The sequence below is a fragment of the Nyctereutes procyonoides genome, unplaced genomic scaffold (genome assembly GCF_905146905.1).
Source record: "Nyctereutes procyonoides isolate TBG_1078 unplaced genomic scaffold, NYPRO_anot_genome, whole genome shotgun sequence".
Lineage (NCBI taxonomy): Eukaryota > Metazoa > Chordata > Mammalia > Carnivora > Canidae > Nyctereutes > Nyctereutes procyonoides.
Window position 1 is genome coordinate 2,077,103 of NW_026575029.1, and position 21,512 is coordinate 2,098,614.

The following is a 21,512-nucleotide window of genomic DNA, read 5'->3' on the forward strand; positions in this document are numbered from 1 at the left end:
AATGTTTATCATTTCAGGGTAAAAAAAAGTTAATTCAATTTAATATAAATAAAAATATCTACGCTGTGTAGATAGTGCTGATTATTTCCATTATCTGGTCAATAGTAGAAAGAGAATCATGATGAGAAATGGATGGGAGAGTTGCCGTTTTCAGCAAATTTATAGTTCTATTGCATCTTTGCAGATGAACTTTAAATGAGAGGTTGTGTTGCTTACTTGGAAGTTTTTAAAAATAGATTCATTATAAATAATGCTATGGCATGCAGGCTCCACACTGCGTCCGGTACTTCTTCCCATTCCACTGCTAGGACCCTAACTCAGGCTCCAGTTATTTATTGAGGGGATACTGCAAATTCTTCTGTCCTGCTCAAGCTTGCAACAGTTCAGTATTTCCCATCCTTACTTGCCCTCTTCCAGTCTGTTAGGGGTGAACTGTGGCTCCCCCAAAGATGCTGAAGTTCTAAGCCCATACATGTGAATGTGACCGTATTGGAAATAGAGTATTTAAGGCAAATTAAGTTCAGATGAGGCCATCGAGATGAACCCCAATTATATATGGTTTTGTCCTTAGAGAAACAGGGAATTTGGACATAGAAATAGAGGCAGGCACACAGAGAGAATGGTACAAGAAGACTGGAATTACATGACCCGAGGAGCTAGGAGCAGCCAGGAGAGAGGCCTGAAACAGATCCTCTTCTTCTACCTTCAGAGGGAGTATATCCTGATTTCAACTTCTAGCCTCCAGAACTATGACCGTGAATTTCTGTCATTATAAAGCCACTTAGTTTATGCACTTTGTTAGGGCAGCCCTAGCAAACCAAAGTAGTACCCCATTCATTCTATTCACTTACTTTTTAAAACTCCACGTTTTTTTTTTTTTTTTTTTTTTTTTTTACCACTTCCTCAGTGATGACGTGGTTACATTACCTCCTGCACCTAGAGAGCATAAGACATGGATTAGGTGCTTATAATCATTTGTTGAAAAAAATGATAAATGACCAAATTAATTACCTACCAAGTTAAGAAAAATTACCTCATTCTAAAAGATTAAGAAAATACACCATCTGTCTTCAACCTGCTTTTCCAATCTTTTACACGTCTCGTGCATTACAATCCAACTTGGCTCTCAGCTGCACTTTAAAAACACTGAGTTTATGCATTTCTCCAAAATGTTTTCATGCTCTGTGTATCAGGCTCTGCGGTGTTCATTTTGCACTGATTTCTCTATCCCCTGCTAGCCTCTTCACATTTTAACCAGTCACAGTCTGCATAGTTAAGACCCATTTCCCCACCTACTTCGTGAGCTCCACTGTGATTTCCCAGTTGTGCTCTCTGAATCCTCAGTCTCTTCTGTGACTTGTTTTAGGCCACTTACAATCTTCCTTGAGATGTGGACATCTGGGAACCTGGTGTATACCTACAATTAAGTGATAAATGATTTGAGGGCTGGGACTGTGTTTAACAGAGAAGCATTTCAGAGTATGACTGAAAGTAACACACAGAGTAGATGCTCAATACGTATTTTGAGTTAAAGTACTATAAATTAATGAGACATATTTAAATGTGATTCTAGGACGGTCCTGGATGATTTTTCAGGGAAAAGGGAGAAGTGGCAACAGTAACAGAAGTTGCGTGAGGCAGCCTCTGGAGACCAGAGGTGGCAAGGAGGAGGATTCTCACCTGAAGACTCTGGGAAGCAGCCCTGCCCCCATCTCAATGTTAGTCTGGTAAAACTCATCTCAGAATTATGGCCTCTGGAACTACTGAGTATTAATCCGTGTTTTTTTTTAATAAATTAATTTTTATTGGTGTTCAATTTACCAACATACAGAATAACACCCAGTGCTCATCCCGTCAAGTGTCCCCCTCAGTGCCCGTCACCCATTCACCCCCACCCCCCCGTTTTAAGCCACTAGTTTTGTGGAAATTTGTTAACAACAGCAATAGGAAATTAATATAGAACTGAAAGTATTACTCCTGGATACATCAACATTTCCCTGAGAAATACTATGGAGAAAAGGCTTTTGGAATCAAATATACTGACCACCATGGCGCAACACTCTTGGAGATTCAAGATTCCAATCAGCATATTTGGCTCTGAGGAGATATAAAGTAAAGAATCTGTTTAACCCAGCACTTAGCGAAAGTATTTGACCATATAGCCACCTCCTCACCCCCAACACACACACACACACACACACACACACACACACACACACAGGCAAACCCACATACAGACCACACACCACCTATTAACATCCTACAAGAACACATTTGGGAAATGCTAATGCAAGCTAATTAGATCATTAGGCAAATGTTGCTCACCACTGCAGTACCATAGAGGAATTTCTTTAGTATACACTCAAATATTACCATCTGACATAGAAACTTCTAGTTCCCCAAAGTTAAACTCATCTAGCTTCATGCCATATTCAGTGTGAATGTTCCTACCAAAATTTAATAAAGGGCATGTGATATTCCAAATAATAAAAGGAATTTGGCTTTTGAAACATCAGCGCTTTAGGTATTTAGGCATTTAAAATAGTGAAATTTTAAATGGTCCCATTCTAGTAACAGCATCAAGAATTCCTTCTTTGATTTAGCCACTTATTTAAGGATCTTTATAGGTACTCATAAAGTGATTTCTTACACAGTTTCTCCTTTGATTTTCTAGTACATAGTGGGCACAGACAAATGGAGATTAGCTAGGAGCAAACTGTTCCCCTAGCAAGAGAAATTAAATGCTCTAGATGTATATTTAGTCTAAGCTTTTTGGCTACCTGCAGTGAGTTCTCCCATTTTTTCCCCCCAAAGCTGAATTTTCTGATTCTAAATCATCACAAACCACATCATGAAAGCCGAAAACTCTGCATCAACCAGTGAGATTGTTGTCCTATTTTCCTTAAACCTTGTTAGCAAGAGATGTGTTATCTAAAATCCGTGGTTCTTATACTATATGGCTCTTGACCAACTCATTTACTTTATTCAGCCCATATTTATTGATTGCCTAATATCTGCAAGTTTGGGGGGCTACAGTAGTGAGGGAAAACAAAAATTCAAAAACCCCCTGTCCTTGCCTTCATGAATTTTGCAATCTAGGGGTGGACAGGCAGACATTAGTCTTAAAATTAAACAAATAAATCTACTGGGCAAGCCAAAGAATAGATTGTTGCAGGTAACTCAATTACAAAAGCTTTCATTCAAATACACCGTGTCTGTAGAAATCAGATCATAGTCAGGGCGCCTGGGCGGCTCAGTTGGTTAAGCATCTGCCTTTGGCTGGGCAGTGATCTTGGGATCCTGGGATCCTGGAATCCTGGGATGGAGCCCTGTATTGGGCTCCCTGCTTAGGGGAAGTCTGCTTTTCCCTCTACCTCCCAGGGCCCCTCCCTCTATTCTGCTTGTGCTCTCTCTCAAATAAATAAATAAAATAAAAGGAAATCAGATCATACTCAGAATCAAAGATAAGCAGCTTTCTTTCAGAGAAAGTTTACTAGTAGATATAACCTCGCTTATTTTTTTTAAACTTTTATTTATTTTATGATAGTCACATGGGGGGAGAGAGAGAGAGAGAGAGAGAGATAGAGAGAGAGAGAGAGGCAGAGACATAGGCAGAGGGAGAAGCAGGCTCCATGCACCCGGAGCCCGACGTGGGATTCAATCCCGGGTCTCCAGGATCGCGCCCTGGGCCAAAGGCAGGCGCCAAACCGCTGCGCCACCCAGGGATCCCAACCTCGCTTATTTCAAAACAAGGCAACTCCTTGTTTTATGTCATAAATGTATCACTTCTGCTCACATTTTTTCAGAACTTAGGTTACAAAACAATCACTCACAAACGTAACAAAGCCCACAATACACTTCCAGGTAATCACCAAAAAGCAAAACACAGAATGTTGACCCCCATCACCTGGAGATCCAGGCAATAGCTAAGGTACAAAACGTAAGGAGTCATTAGAAAACTCAGTACTCAAGGTAAGTTAATATAAGAGAATTAATTTTGATTAAAAAATCAAAATGAGTACAAAAATACATAATGAGCAAAATATAAAGATTTGAAATAAAGCTGGAATCATTGGAATCATTATCACAGATATTTGGCTCAGCACGGCACTCACTGGTCATTACGCTTCTTCAGCTAATCTGCTGTGTGACTGTTGTCTGTTTGTCCGTCAGTCTCCCCCACACCCGTTTTTCCGTTTTGCACCTCAGGAGATCTCAGTGGTTTGCATCGAAGGTCTCTCTTGCTCTCTGCCTTCTGATTAGGCTCAACCAATGGAAAATTATGCAGACTAGCAGAGGACACAAGAGTAACGAGATTAGTATATTTATTCCCTGATTCCTTTTCCACTGAGTGGTGGCAATGGCTATGTTCCCTGCCATACCAAAGGTCAGAGCTCAAGCCTCCATCCCCTGCAGCTTACAGCCCCCTACCTTTGCTGAGGGTGAGGGTGGGAGGAGTAGTGATGGCTTTGTCCTCCTGCGAAGATGCTTCTATATCTTTCCTGGGTCCCCATAGCCCTATCTGCATCTCTGTAAATAGATTCTTTATTAAACTCTCCAACAATATCCTGTTTGAATAGGCTAAATATTCCCTGCTGGGACCAACAACCTTGTACCAAGCCAGGTCATCTGTATGCAGTGCCAAGATACAAACCATGACTAAGCAGTGTCTTAATTTACATTCTGTGATTACGAACTTAGTATAATTGGACCTTGTTCCCAAACCAATGCCTCCTTATGATTCTGCAAATGTTGGCTTGGCTCCTTTGGCCTCACAGGATATGCCCCAGTCCAAATCTGGCACTTGTTTGTTGCATGCATGATGATGACACTGGACAAAATACTTGCATGATTAATGCAGTTGAGAAAGTTTTGCAAATACATATTGAACTTAGATGATATGATGTGTTCATTTCATCATTCAAGCATTCAATCAAAATTTCTCTTAATTACTAGGCCAACTTGAACAATAACTGTTTGGTTGTTTTGTTTTGTTGTTAAACCTGATTAGGTAATTAGAACTATGATGTAATTCTAGAATGAGCCCTGGGCTGAACTGAACTCAAAGGAATGATTTGGATGACTGCATCGGTTCTCATCTTACAAACCATGTACTTTTTACATTAATATCAACAAAAAACAGTATTTAGAACAGCCTTGTAGACTGACAAAGTATTTACCTAGAAGCATAATTCCTTCTCATGAGGATCATAACATTTTGGTAACTTAATTTTTTCATTGTCAGGTGTGTGGCAATAATTCAGACAATATTACACTATTTTTTCTTGTTTCCCGAATTTTAGTCAATGTTTTGAGTTTTAAAATTTAGGTATGCATTTATAATTGCCATCTTTTGTCATAAAGAAATAGGCTGTTTTATTTTGTAATAGTATTATGAAAGGAAGTGACAAAAAACAGATATTTACAAAAGTATTAATTTTCATGACAACTTAAGGATACTGTTATACAAATGGAAATTAGTAAAAAAATCTATAATGTCCTGCCTGTAAAATATATCATATTCTAGTTACTCATATCCCACCACACTTCCCTTCTTCCTTTCTCATGTAATACAAGCTATAATGTATTTGTGTTCACTTGAGGGTATGAGGGGGGCACATAACTTACTGAAATCTTTCTTACATTCTCAGCTCTTTACTGGTTGTTTCAGAAACTCATGAAAGACCCTAGTGTTGACATTAACTTCTGTGTATTTTATAAATATCCTCTATATCCCTGGATAGCTCAGTGGTTGAGCACCTGCCTTCGGCTCAAGTTGTGATCCTGGGGTCCCGGGATCAAGTCCCGCATCGGTCTCCCAGCATGGAGCCTGCTTCTCCCTCTGCCTGTGTCTCTGCCTCTCTCTCTCTGTGTCTCTCATGAATAAATAAATAAAATCTTTAGAAAAAAAATCCTCTATAAAATCAAATGTTCTAGGTCTTCTAAGTTGATCAAAATTTTATTTACTCACATTATTTATTATTGCTAGAATTTTGCAAGGTTATAATATAAATCTGAGTGCTGAGCCTTCAAAAGTATTCAAACAACTCAATTTCTACAAATTCTTCTCAAATAAAATAAGTCAGAGGCCACAGGCAATAATGGAAAAAGAAAAAAAAAGGTTTTTCCTGTTGTGATAGATCAGTCAGGATGCAGTGAAATCAATCTAATTCTGGTAGCCACAGAAGCATTGCACTAAAAGCGAACAGTGGTGTGTGTGTGTGTGTGTGTGTGTGTGTGTGTGTGTATTCCTGATCTTTTCATTTGAAAAAGCAAAGGAGTTTAATTAAATGTGGATTGAGACTCCCAGCCACCAAATCAGTCCAGTGGGATGATAGATGTAAGTAGCTTTATAGCTCAGGACTACACACTTAATCCAACTATGTTTTTCAGCTGCCAAAAATTAAATAAATAAGTAAATCCCTGCACTTAACATTTACTTGATGCCTTGTTTTTTTAAGGATTGAAATGGCAAGTCAGATGAAGGAAAACATGGCTAAATACAGTCATGGTTGAGAGGGTTTCATCTCTTCTGGGCCCCCTTGCCAACCCCTCTCTGAGAGATTACCCAACACAACATGCACATGCTCATACTTACTGGTATCAGTGTAATAGAGTCTCTCAAGGCTATCACTTCACTGCCCAGATATTTTAAATGTAAATTAGAACACCTACTGAAATGTATTGAAAAGAAAATTCATAAGATCAATTTCACAGGCCAGGGGAGAGCAAACTAATAATATGGATATTCAAACAATAGAGCACATAAAATAGCAAGGGTATCAGGCAAATTGCCCAAAAATTACATATTCTGGTGACCTAGATCCATTTGCATATGCCACTGTACTACTCTTACAGTGTTTTGTTTTTTCCTCCGGTGGTTTTAGGGCTCTGGTGAAATTCGACCTGCACAGTTGATGAAAGGCGTCTACCGGATGCCTTCAGTTAAAAATTGCATTAGCAGAACAAGTGCAATAGTAATCACCTCAGCGTCATGCACTTATTGCAATCATTGGCAAACTCTGGGGCCCAGAATCCCCAGGCTCCATGGCAGGAGTTCCCAGTGTGCCTCTGGAGAGAACGCAAGATGTGTAATGAGAATGGCCAAGGTACTAATACCTTGTTTCCTTTTGGTTTTGTTTTTTATCCCCTCTGATCCTTTCATTTTTTTATATATATCCTCTGTTATTCCCAGTAATATCCATTTAAAAAATTAGGTATAAGGCATAGATTTTAGTGATTCTGTGCATGTACTTTGGAGTTAGAAGCATCTGGGTTTGAATCCTGATGGTACCATTTGCCTGTCTCGTATTTGGGCAAGTGATTTAACATCAGTAAGCCTTTCTCATCTGTAAATGAAAATGGTCCCTAACCCATGGGGCTGTCACAGGGATTAAATAGCGCCATAGATAGCCTCGTAAACTGCCTAGTGCTACTGATGTATAAGTAGCTTCAAAGTGTGTTTTTTGCTTGCACCTCTCCTTTGCTTCTAATCAGCCCAACACACTGTTCATTTCTCCGTCCTGCTTTTCCATCTACATCTACATCTACATCCATTCCATCTACATTTTGCCATCCACCGAACAAAGATGCACCAAAACTCCACATCTACTCAGTCCTCCTGTCCAGTATCAGCTCCCATCAGGGTCACCCACAAACTCTATCACTGGACCCACTGAACTTCTCCCAGTCTACATCTTTGAGGGCCTTATAGATCCTCACCTTGTATGTGCTCTCTCCTCACTGAGAGAACAAACCTTGGGTCACTTTTTAGGACTATACTCAAGTGTCCCGTCCTCCATCTCCACACTTTCTCTGTATCCCCATTGCCCCTGTGCATTGACCCGAACTGCACTGATCTCTTTGTATTGTAATTAATTATCTATGTATTTGTGTCTTTCCCCAGATGACACTACTGGAGATTAACCATAAGCATCTCTGGATTTTTGTTTCATTTTCCTGCTCTTGCCTTATATGCTGACAATCATATCACAGGAGTTCAATGCAGTTTTGTTGAGTAGAAGCCTGGGTATTTGTGAAATAGAAATGGGCAACAGCTACATCATTCTACAAAACTCACAGTTTCATATTTTGATAAAACTCATATTGTTCAATGAAACTCAAACAGCATGGCAACTGTCCTTAATAATATGTATTGTGTTTCTGAAAGTCACTGAGAGTAGATCTTTAAAATCACAAGTAGATCTTTAAAATCACAAGAATTGTAACATGTGTAGTAATGGATGTTAACTAGGCTTATTGTGATGACCATTTTACAATATATATATATATCTTGATCATTATGGCATACACCTGAAATGAATGTGATATTACATGTCAATTATATCTCAATACCTTGTTAATAAAAACCTTGTTTGCTAACTTCCCCCAAAAATAATTCACCATATGTTCATACACCATACATAAATAAGACAGTCCTTGTCCTCAGGATACTGAATATCTTTGAGAAGAGATGAATATATAAACAGCTAATTGCCATATAATATGCAGTACAAGGGGGTATGGGCCAGTGGGAGAGGATCACTTATTTAAATATGAAAGAGCTAAAAAAGGCATTCTGGGTATCCCACTGGGTAACTCACTTAGTTAACTGTTGCCCTCTGCTCAGGTCATGATCCCAGGGTCCTGGGATTGAGTTCCACATCAAACTCCTCACAGGGAGCCTGCTTCTCCCTCTGCCTACATATCTGCCTTTCTCTGTGAGTCTCTCATGAATAAATAAATAAAATGTTTTTTAAAAAGAACATTTCTAAAGCATTATCAACACTGTTTATTGTTATCATTTATTTTCAAATTTTATAAGGACAGAAAATTCCAAACAAGTGACCAATGTGAATATCTAAGAACTTAAAATTCTGGTTAACATAAGCAACTATATAGAGAGATTATTAGGCCTGTGCAATAATTTCAAAAAATTCATACTAATATATTCTTATCACTAAAATTAAATCAACTATAATTGAATCTTTGATGATTCAGAAGGCACTTCAGTATGCCTCAGTGACTCAAGGTCAGTGTGACATTAACTCCTACTACATGAAGTAACTGTTTATTTGAACATTGTTGGAATATCTTTAACTATTTGCTAAAACATTTAGAATTTTGCCATTCAATATGTAGGACTACATAGTTGATACTCAAAAGGCTGTTGGCTGTCATAAATAATGTAATAACATACCCTTATTCCTTCTTTTCATTCCTCTTCTCCAAGTCTAAGAATACAACTCTGGGGCACCCGGGTGGCTCTGTCGGTTAAGTGTCCAACTCTTGGTTTCAGCTCAGGTCATGATCTCATGGGGTTGAGATTGAGCCCCACTTGGGGCTCTGTGCTAAACTGAGCATGGAGTCAGCCTGGGATTCTTTCTGTCCTCTCCCTCTGCCCCTCCCTCCCTGCTCATGTTCTGTCTCTCTTTCTCTCTCTAAAATAGATAAATAAACTTTAAAAACAAGAATACAACCCTGTTAGGACTAGATGTGTAGACATGAGGAATTTATGCAAAATTAGAGAGATGGCCATTTTGCTAAAGTTCATCAAGTTATTTTAAAATTTTATTTAATTGGCACAGAATAAGTGACTGAAAGATATCAAAGTAAGCACTAGGGTGGTGAGTCAACTGGAATAAACATCCATTAAGAACTGCACTTCAGTCTTTGTTAATATAACTCTTGATGGGTTGGTAATTCTGTGAGAAATCTTTCCTATTGAAATGTCATTCATTTTCAGAGAAGACAGTTCCTAACCATTCTTCTAAGCATTTTTTTCCTGTCTACTTAATCCATTCAACAAATTTTAAGAAATTATCTTGATACTTATACTTTGTCCTAAAAATTCTGGAGCAGATTATATAGAAACTCTTAGGCTCTAACCCCATTACCAATATCTGTTAAGAATATTTAGAGTCAACAAGTCATGAAACACAAAGTCAAAAAATAGCAGTAACAATAGCTTTTATAGTTTTTGATGTATGGATTATGGATTATATATTTTATTTTTGGATACATGTATTAGCCATAAGTATTATGGATAAATTATTCCCCTAAATAAGAGTGAGGGGGGATCCCTGGGTGGCGCAGTGGTTTGGCGCCTGCCTTTGGCCCAGGGCGCGATCCTGGAGACCCGGGATCGAATCCCACGTCAGGCTCCCGGTGCATGGAGCCTGCTTCTCCCTCTGCCTGTGTCTCTGCCTCTCTCTCTCTCTCTGTGACTATCATAAAATAAAAAAAAAGAGTGAGGTATATGAAAAATTAACTCAGAAAATTATATAGATCACTGTAAAAAGTTAACTAATATCCAGCTTGCTGCTTTTCACCTGCATTGTACAGGATTAGCATTGTTATATCTTCCTGTTGTACAATAAATGTGGACATCCTCATGAGCTCGCTCCAGGATTCATTAGGAATAGGAATTATGCATATGATTACACAGCAAATGAAAACATTTAGTGTCACACAAAATAGATTTATTTCACTGCATTAACGTCACTCCTTCTGAAAACCACAGCAGCCCAAGTAAAGCATGATCATGAACAAGCAGAGGGCACCAGCCTTTGCTGCTTTGTTTCTGGGACTCCTGGAAGACATAGGCATCTGCAGTCCTTCAATTATAGCTGAAGCTTCCAATGGAAAGAAGTTTTAATTCTGAATAAATACAAAAAAGACTCTTCTAAAAACAGTCATTTTATAGCACACAGTAGCCTGGCTAAAAAAGCAGCTCTCTTTTTATTCCCTCATTCTCATAAAAATGAAGACAATAATTGAACAATACACAGCAACAAGCTTAGATCCTCCCTTTCTATCTGAATCTACTTCATGAGACGAAAGATGAAAAAAATAGCTCCCCTTTTGCAGTGTTTATGTTTTGTTCTGCTTTTATCCAATAAGATAAAAATAATTCAAGTTTTGTGAAGTTTTTTGTATAGGCAATGCAGTCCTATGGTTTAAAAATCAAAATGACATACAAATAATATAATGGAAAATGACCATGATTTTGAGTTTCTTTTGTATCCTTCAATGTTTCTTCATATATACAGATATGTTATTTCTCCAGTTTCTTAGTAAAAGATTTCATGCTACAAAAATTGTTCTACACCTTTTTTTTTGCTTATAGTGTATCCTGAAAATTTCTTCCATAGTAATATAAAAAAAGTTTGCATCTTTTTTTAAAGGAGCATAGTATTCCACTGTGTAGAAGTACAACTGTTTATGCATTTAGTACTTTAAAGCTTAGGAAAATGTGAGCTGTAAGTTTCATGCCCTCCTTTAGAAATATGTTCTTAAATGAGATAAAAATTAAGACAATGGCAAAAAAGAGTTTAAATCCAGTGCTCTAAGATCTTCAATGGGAACGCCTGGGTGGCTCAGAGGTTAAACATCTGCCTTCGGCTCAGGGTGCGATCCTGGAGTCCCTGGCTGGAGTCCTGCATCAGGCTCCCCTCATGGAGCCTGCTTCTCCCTCTGCCTATGTCTCTGCCTCTCTCTCTCTCTCTCTCTCTGTGTGTCTCTCATGAATAAATAAGTAAATCTTAAAAAAAAGATCTTCATTGAATGTTACAGTCACAAATAGAGAGATGATAGTTTCATGCTCATATTGTAAAATATTATTGGTTCTGGACAAAGTAAGTACAAATTATATAACACTACATGTAGTTTATATTTCAATGCAACAAATGCTTTCTAAATACAAATATCCTTCAAAAAATTGTCCACAAAAGCAGTTATTTAAAGATTTATTGAGATTATACTTTGCCTCATAATACTATATTATTTTCAATGACTTGTTATGTATGTTAATAGTTGTTTCTTCCTTTTAAGTAAATAAGCTCCTTCCCCTCTCTTCCCTGTCTATTGTAAAAATAGGACAGAGCTGAGGGTGTTGGGATTTGCAAATGAGTTTTGTCTATTGTAGCAATGAATGTTTGTTCTCAATATTTTTAAAGCTACACTATGTTATTTTCATGATATTCTTTTGGATTATCTGAACCGCTAGTTCTCCCTATTGAGCAGGTAAATTAAAACCAATGATATCCACATAATTCTCACAGAGATTTGATATTCATCCAAAAACAGAGAAACACAAATGAGAAAAGGACCTTCTGGAATTCCTACCATTTTGCTGGAATCTCTTACTCATTTAACCAAGTGCACAGGAGTTAGGCAAAGTTGTCCATGATTGTATAGTTGAGCCAGAATTTGATTTCAAGAAAGTTGATTATGACTGGTCCTCTTCATCCTAAGAGTCACCATTTTATCAACAAACAAGCCTGTGTGTTTGCAATATATTATGTACAAAAGAGATGAAAAGAATAGGATCTCTTTTTATATGGCTATCAAATATAAACCCCAAGTGTCAAACTTAGCAGAAAGTTAACTTTAATGCAAAATCAATTTTATATTTTCAAGGCATTTTAGGAATGAATTATCAAGTTCCTGGCAATGGTTGTTCCTAGGGCGAAGTCAAAAACTTTTCTGGGTAGTTTCAGATTTGGTAGAGCCACAGAAGGAGCTAGGCAGCCAAGTCAGGCATTTGTGGCCTTTGAGTCTGATGACTGAAAGGGTACTTAGTTACTGTCCCAAAGAAAATCATTTCTGGATGAAGAAGATATAATGGATTCAGATAGGTGAAGTTGTTTAATTAATGATTATTGAGGACCTACTATAAACTATGGACTATTCTATGTTCTGAGGACATAGTGGTCCTATCTTCCTGGGGATGAGGATATACTTTTATAGTATACTGGAAAATGATAGGTGCCATAAGAAGGATGATAAAGAGTGAATGGGGTTGTAATTTGAAGCAAGTGGTCAGTGAAGGTGTTACGAGTTGAACTGCGTCTCCTCCTAAATGCGTATATTAAAGTCCTAACACTCAGCACCTCCAATGTGACTTTATTTGTATATAGAGTCTTTACAGAGATTTAAAATGAGGTTGTTAGGGTGGATCCTAATCCAATATGATTTAAAGAAAGGGGGACTTTGCACACAGAGATACACACAGAGGAAAGATGATGTGAAGATACAGGGAAATGCCCCATGAACATGAAGATGGCCATCTCTAAGCCAAGGAGAAGGGCCTGGGATGCAATCCACCCTTCACATCCCTCAGAAGGAACCAATACTGCTGACTTGGGACTTCTAGCCTCCAGAACAGCCAGGCCATAAATTCCTGCTGTTTAAGCCATACGTTTTGTGATACTTTGTCACGGCAGCTCTAGCAAACTAATTCAAAAAGTCCCACTGGGAAGGCAGCTTGTGAGTGAAGACTTGAAAGTGATGAGACAGTTGGCTCTGAAGCTATTTGAGGGAACAGTGTTCCAGGCAGAGAGCAAAGAACTCAGGCCAGAAGCACCGTAGGCTTGTTGGCAGAGCAGCAGGAGGCCTGTGTGGCTGGAGGGAGGGAACTGATGGGAGCAGCAGCCGGTGAGGTCAGAGAATGGAGGGCTTAGGAGAGACACAGATGCTGTAGTGCCTTGTAAACCATCAACTGGGATTTTCGCTTTTACTTCCAGGGAGGTGGGAAGCTGCCGGAGGGTTTTGAGCAGAGGAGGGATATGGTTTTTACTTAACAAGATCATTTTGCTACAGTGTTGAGCCCAGACTCTGTAAGTGCTGGGGCAGATAGTAGCAGGGAGACTAGGTGGCCTGCATCCAGCATATTCTGAGTTTGAGATGATGGTAGTTTGCACCAGATTAATGAGCTTGAGGAGCAATTGCATTGCAGAAGTAATTGAAGGTAGAACAAATTGGATTGTCTGATGGTTTGGATGTGGAGTGTGAGAAAAAGAAAAGGAGTCAAGAATAACTTCTCTTTGGTGGCACTGATGAGAGTGGTCAAGCAAACTGACCTAAGAGAATTTAGGAGAGAATAGGAGAATGATCTGATACAACGAATACAAACATTTTCAAAGCAGTTCACTATAAAGAGGAGCCCCTTGTGAGGTGGGCTAAGAGATATTTAAGGGGAAGAATAAAATATGTCTACGTAGCGATGGGAATGATCCAATAAAGAGGGAAATTGCTGAGGCTGGTGCTATAGTAAAGTGCAGAGGGGAGAATTGAGGAAGCAATGACCTTGAACAGAGGGCTGGAATGTAATGCTCCCTCAGAAGGGCTGTAGGGGTAGCAGTATTTGTAGGGAGAGCCCAAACTCCCTAGAACCCTAGGTCAAATACACTTTTCTTCCAACTCCATTTAGAAAAGTCTCAAAAAAGAACTTTAAATTGGCCTAGGTAGGGTCACATGTCCACCCTTGGCCAACTGTGTCCAGGAGGGTAAGATACTGAAATTGGCAATATTTACTAGCACTTCCTTTCCCTTGAAAGACTTAACTACTAAAACCATTAAAAAGAAAAGAAAAAGAAAGAGTGAAATTAAAGCAGGCAAAATAACAGGACACAAAAGAGCTGCTTTTTGAAGAAAGTATTTAAAATAACATAGTCTGTAATACTATAATGAATGTAAAAATACTGTATGTATCAAACGGGTAACAATGCAGCATTATGTTAGTTGGGAGTCTGGGGACAGGAAAGAGAGAAAAAAGTGACCCAACATAGCAAGAACAGTAAAAACCTTGAATATAAAATTCACAAATCCTAAGAGTTCCTCACTTTCTTTTTTTTTTCCTCCTTTTCTCATTGACACTGCTGTACTCTCTTTTAAATTGGTAGAGTTCATCACTGTAGAAATTCTCTGAAAGGTGGCTCCTTTTAGGTTATGGAAGCAGTAGGTTCAGAGGAAGTACTTTTATAAAGTAGGCAGTCATAGCTTGTTTCAAATCTGTATCACTTAAGTGAAGCAGAGAGTTGAATAGAAATGCTCAGTGGATATTTTGAAAAAAAAAATTGGTTGGTCAGGTTAGGTTATTATCCACCTCCCCAAAGAATCGGGGTTCTAATTCCAATGCATAATTATTCAACTTCCCAGTGCACTTGAATATATACACACAGCTAAAGTGATCAGCTTCTGGATAAGAGAGGGGCAAATCGGAAGAGATAGAAAATCAAAGTGGATGTCTATTAATGCAATTCATAATTCAAACACCTAGAGTGAAAGACCGAGAGGGGAAAGAAGAAAGTTAACAAAGGATTCCAGCTCCTTGACCTGAAACAGAAATCTCAGTATTCATCAGGTGTAGGGAGTTATACTACAGGAATCCCCTGACATATTTTTAAATACCTTTTCAGCAGAAGCCTTAAATTTGAGTGTAGTCTTGTTTCTACTCAAACTACCTTATTAACTTGGACCAAGCCACTTACCATCTTTGAGCCCTGGTGAACAAAGTTCAAAAATTCTGAACTGATGTGAAATGTTAACTGCTGTTTATTATGATACTCTACTATAAACAGTTATAGTATATATGATATATGCATAATATGCATTTATAGTATGCATATATGTATTTTATATGTATTACATATATGCACATGAGCTGGGTTGATTTATTTTATTTTGGGTGTACGAATTGCTTGTTAACTGCAGAGACTTAGGCATCATGCTTAGCCTCTCTGGGTTTTGGTTTCTTCATTCATACCTTTGCCCAGTTGCTTTGAGAGTCACATGCAATTTTACATAGTTTCTGCCACATGTGGGCACCTAAAAGTATAAATTACTAAAGTAATTATTTTTATCTATATTCATATTCCTTGGCTTTAGATGTTATTGCACACTTTGAAGATTTATAATTACCTCCATTTCTCATTTTTAATCCCAAAGACCAAAAGAGGAATGATATCATATACATTTCTACTATTGTGTATCATTATTTCTATACTTCTAGCACTGGATGCAACAGAAGTTAGATTATTGGCGGAAAAAATGGGACTCGGAAGTAGAAATGAGTCATATCAAGTACTTTTCAGGCAGGTGTGCTATGAGATTGATTGGTTGGTTACACTTCTACAGCAATAGATCACTAGGCTTGAGATCACATGCTCTTGCAACATCAGTGATTTTTCTAAATAGATCAGAATCTCCTGTCAATTGTGAAAGAGATCATCTTTAGCTCTGCTTACCATCATGTCTGGCAGAAAAAATGTGGAAGGACTCAGTGATTTCATTTTAGGTTCTTTTAAAACTTAAATGACACTGGGCAAGTTATGGAAATCGGATCAGTAAGCAATTGCCATGTTCATGATTGTAAATTTAAATAAATAGTAGTAGATCTAAAACAAACATAAATATTACTATGTATAATTCAATTATTTTATTGTGATGTAATTTTAATACAACACTATGTCTTCATACTTTAATTTCCACTGCATTTTTGGGTAACTTTTCCTTTATCATCTTCATTGTTATATAATTGACACACAGTAAGAGTAACCATTTGAAATTTACAATCCAATGTTTTTTAGTATATTCACAGAGTTTTACAGTCATCACCACAATCTGACTTTGGAACATTTTTATCAATACAAAAATAACCCATATCTAATAGCATTCACTCTATAATCCTTCCTCCCTCACATCTCCCAGCCCTAGGCAATAGGCTAATATACTTTCTGTCCTTATAGATTTATCTATTCTGATCATTTTTTGTAAGTGGAATATTGGAAGGGCGCCTGGGTCATTCAGTCAGTTATGCATCCAACTCTTGATTTCAGCTCAGGTCATGATCTTAGGGTCCTGGGAATGAGCCCCGCCTCAGGCTCCCTGCTCAGTGCAGAGTCTGCTTCTCCCTCTCCCTCTGCTCCTCCTCCTGCTTGTACTCTCTCTCTTTCTCTCTAAAAATAAATAAATAAATAAAATCTTTTAAAAAAAGGAAATCATGGAATATGTGGCCCTTCATAACTGGCTCCTTTCACTTACCTTTCACTTACCATAATGTTTTCATCCATATTGTAGCATGTATTGGTACTTGATTCCTTTTTATTATAAAATAACATTCTACTATATAGGTACACCACATTATTTATCCATTCATTAGCTGAAGGACATCTATGAGCTTTCCATTCTTTTTTTCTATTTTGGATGATGCTACTATGAATACTCACCTGCACATTTTTGTGTGGACATATATTTTACTTATACTTTACTTACTTATACACCTAGAATGGAAATGTCAGATCATATGGTAACTACTAAACATTTTGAGGAACTGCCAAAATATTTCCAAAGTGACTGTGCCAGTTTATATTCTTACCAGCAGTGAATAAGGAGGATTCAAACTTCTTCACATCATTGTCAATACCCATTACTGTCCATCTCTTTGATTATGACCACCCTAATGGGTACAAATTAGTATCTCATGTGGTTTTAAGTTGCATTTTCCTAACAGTTACTGATGTTAAACAATTCTTTATGTGTTTATTGTCCATTTGTGTATATTCTTTAGAGGAAATTCTAGTCAAGTTCTTTGCCCATGTTTAAATTCAGTTATATTTTTATTATTGAGTTGTAAAGGATTTTTATATATTATAGATATATCAAAGTCCATTATCAGATATGTAATTTTCAAATATTTTCTCTTATTTTCCAAGTCGTCCTTTAACTTACTTGTCATTATCATTTGCAAATGAAGTTTTTATTTTTAATATAGTCTATCTTTTTGTTGCTGTTGTTGCTGTTGCTTGTGCCTTAGGTATTATTTCTAAGAAACCACTGTTTAAACCAAGGCATAGAGATTTACACCTATGTTTTCCTCTAAGCCTTTTATACTTTTGCTCTTACATTTAAGTCTATAATATATTAGGAGTGGATTTTTGTGAGTAATGTGAGGTAGAGGGTCCAAATTTATTCTTTTGCATGCAGATATTCAGTTGTCTAAGACCATTTGCTGAAAATTATGCTTTACCCACTGATTGGTCTTGACATCCTTCTCAGAAATCAACTGACTATATATGTATAGGTTATTTCTTAATTCTCAGTTCTGTTTGTTGATCTATAAATTTATCTTCACACCAAGATTACAGTAGCTTCATAGTAAGATTTTAATTCAGGATTTATTCTTGTTTTTGAAAGTTATTTTGGCATCCTGGGTCCCTTGCATTTCCATATAGATGTTTGGATTAGCTTGTAAATTTTTGTAAGAAGTCTGGAGGCCCTCTGGTGATTCACTGTGGCCCTTCCTCCCAGAGTGGCCACCTCTTCTTGGCCAAGCTGCCTCTGCCACTTGGGCTACTCTGAGGAAAACACGGTGTCTGCCCTCAATTTGTGAATAGTGTTAGTTCTCAGCTCAAAGGCAAATGATTCAACCTCATGAACTGATAAACAAGAATAAGGAATTTTTTTGAAATTTTTTTTGTAACTCATTGTAGCTGAGCACTATATTTGGGACTCCCGATATCCTAGAACTTTTCATGGGTGTCCTTGACTTTTTGTTTGCAAAGTTTTCTATGCCCAGTGTTCCTGGTTTCCAAATATGATTTTTAAAGGCATAACTTTTCTTTTATTTTAAGTATTTTTGTGAAGATTTTATTTATTCATGAGAGATACACAGAGAGAGGCAGAGACACAGGCAGAGGGAGAAGTGGGCCCCCTGCAGGGAGCCTGTTGCAGGACTTGATCCCAGGACCCTGGGATCATGACCTGAGCAACGGTAGAAGCTCAACCACTGAGCCACTCAGGTGTCCCTTAAAGGCATAGCTTTTCATTAGTAGTTGTAATGGGGAACATATTCAATATGCAACAAATAATTTCACTGGGCTTTCAAGCCAGTTAATAAATGCAGTTGTGGAAACAAACAGCCCCTGGGAAGAATTGGCATCCTTAAGGCTGCAATAGACACGCTTCAGATGAATATAAACTAACTTCAATACATACTTATCTCTGCCAGCTTTGCCTGCAAGCAAAATGCTTTCGTGTGCCCCTCCATATCTTGACATAGATATTATGGGTATCTGTAAAAAGAATAGAGCTCTACTAGTCCTGCATTTTGTTTTCTGTATTTTATGATGTTTTGACCATTTAAGGGGTCCCATGGACTGGGGGAAGGGTTAGCTAATTCCTAGAGGCAGCTAACAGCTTGCCTGTGAACATGCATCTGATATGCAAACCAAACAATCCCTCCAGCTATACCTCTGTCTCATTTTCAGATTCCTGCAGTCAGGAACACTATACCCTGACCTAAATCACCCTAGATCCAGGTACGGGACAACTAGGGATCACTGCTATAGCCCGGAGTCTACCAAAATTATTCAAACTATCCATTCCTAAGCTTGCTTAGCTTGCCTACTTCATTTTGCCTGTTTCTTCATCCAAGAACCAGAAAAAAGGCTTTGAGCAACACTTTCGCCTTGCTCCTTCTTGCCACCTGACTGACCATGGTGCTTCTCCATGTGTCTCTTCCTTTTGGGAGCTATTTAGCAATAATATTTTCAATGGCAATTATCCCCTGATCTATTGGCCTCTCCATATTTGAAAAAAACAAAAATCTCAATGTGCACTTTAGAACAGGAACCTATATAATGCAAAGAACTTTTTACTATACTGTTGTATGAAAGGATAATCTACACCAGGCTAAAGAGCATTTTAGTTCTCCAAACAGGCTAACCTCACCTCTGCCATGGTGATCAGTCATGTCATGTTGGAGTCATGCAAAAAAGTGTATTCTAGCTTTTCTGATACTACTTGGCAGAGTACAATAGCTGCCAAAAAATACATCTCAGATTATGGGTAAATTCATTAAGTCCCTTGGAAATGTTTGCCATGAATTAGCACAAATGTATTCAAGCAATTAACCTTTCAGAATTTTGAAACCTAGTCAACATTAGCAGTGAAATTTTTACTTAGGATAACATCATAGGACTGGAGAAGGAAAGTGTTTCATCCCTTTAAAAGAATACTGAAAGGCTCAGAAAGACTTTTTAAACATTACTTTAGAAATAAGGCAAGTTGTGTGCAATCTGGACCTCAAGAGATGGAAAAATAAAAAAAAAGAGATGGAAAAATATCCATTACACATGATAGAAGATGGTGAAAATTTTGCCAGTGTTAATCAAAAGAATTATATAATCCATTTTTTAAAGGATTTTATTTATTTATTCATGAGAGACATACAGAGAGAGACAGAGACACAGACAGAGGGAGAAGCAGGCTCCATGCAGGGAGCCTGATGTGGGACTTGATCCCAGGACCAGGATCACTCCCTGAGCCAAAGGCAGATGCTCAACCACTGAGCCACCCAGGCGCCCCTATGATCAGTTTTTATAATGACCCCCTCTAGAATATAATATAGAGTCCAGCCATGCTTTATAATGTTGAAATACATAGACCTCGATAAGTGACTGAAAACCATGGACGAAGAGATTGCAGTGAGTACCCAAACTGTGCAAAAGAGGATCACAGAAGGTTAATCAGTAAACAAGCCATCCATTTACTCTTGAAACTAACATGCATCCCAAGCTAAACAAAGGTAAAACCATCACCTTTGGCCAGTAGTGAGTGTTAGAAGAGTGGCAAGGGAGGATCAACACTATTTCAAATCCTGGATGTTGGACAAATTTTTTTTTTGGACATCTTCAGTCCTATGCTTTCAGATACCATTCTTTCTACAAAGAAAGGAAAAAAATCAAACTTTAAAGTATGTTGTGGATTTATTTATCCTCAGGTTCATTCTATTCTTGCATTAAATCTACCTTTTTTGTTTTAGAGTAAAAATATGCTTTCAATTTTGATACTGATTGCATTGAATCTGTGGACGAATTTGAAGAGTATATTAGTTTCTAATTGCTGCTCTAACAAATTACCACAAACATAGTTGTTGACTACAGCACAAGTTTATTCTCTTGCAGCACTCGAGGTCAGAAATCCAAAATAAGTTTCACTTAGCTAATGTCATGATATCCACAGGGCCGGCTCCTGCTAGAAACAGTGAGGGGAGAGTTTGTTTCCTTGCCTGTTCATTGTCTGGTAGTTGCCTCTATTCCTTGGCTGTGGCCTCTTCTTCAACTGTCAAAGTTCATTCCTCCAATCTCTGCTTCAACAATTTCATTGTCTTTTGATTCTGACTCCTCCTGTGCCCTTCTTATAAGGTCCATACAGTTATACTATGTATATCTTGATAATCCACTATAATCTCTTTCTGTCAAAATCTTTAATTAAATCATATCTGTAAAGTCTCTTTTTCCATACAAGGGGACACTCACAGTTCCAGAGATTAGAACGTGGACATATTTGAGGCAGGGCATATTGCCACTTGGAGTATTGCCATTTTAACAGTACGAACTCTTCTGACTCATGACCATTGGATGGATCTTCATTTATTTAGATTTCTTTAATTCCTTTCAACAGTGCTTTGTCATTTTCAGTGTATAAATTTTTCACTTCTGTTAAATTGATACCTAAGTATTTTATTCTTACTGATCTATTATACATGGAATTGCTTGCTTAACTTCATTTTACAAGTGATTAATCTAGTATCCAGAATGCAATTGATTGTTGTATATTGATATTGTATACTGCAATCTTATTGACTCCTATATTAGTTCTAATGGCTTTATAGTGGGTTACTTAGGATATTCTAAAATGGAGATTATTTTATTTCTTCTTTTCCAATC

At 37.7% G+C, this 21,512-nt stretch overlaps 1 pseudogene; it reads left to right on the forward strand.

Annotated features, from left to right (window-relative positions):
* The window catches only part of LOC129503539 (COP9 signalosome complex subunit 3-like), a 60,444-nt pseudogene extending 40,135 nt beyond the window's left edge, over positions 1 to 20,309 (forward strand).
* Positions 20,310 to 21,512: the final 1,203 nt, after the last annotated feature.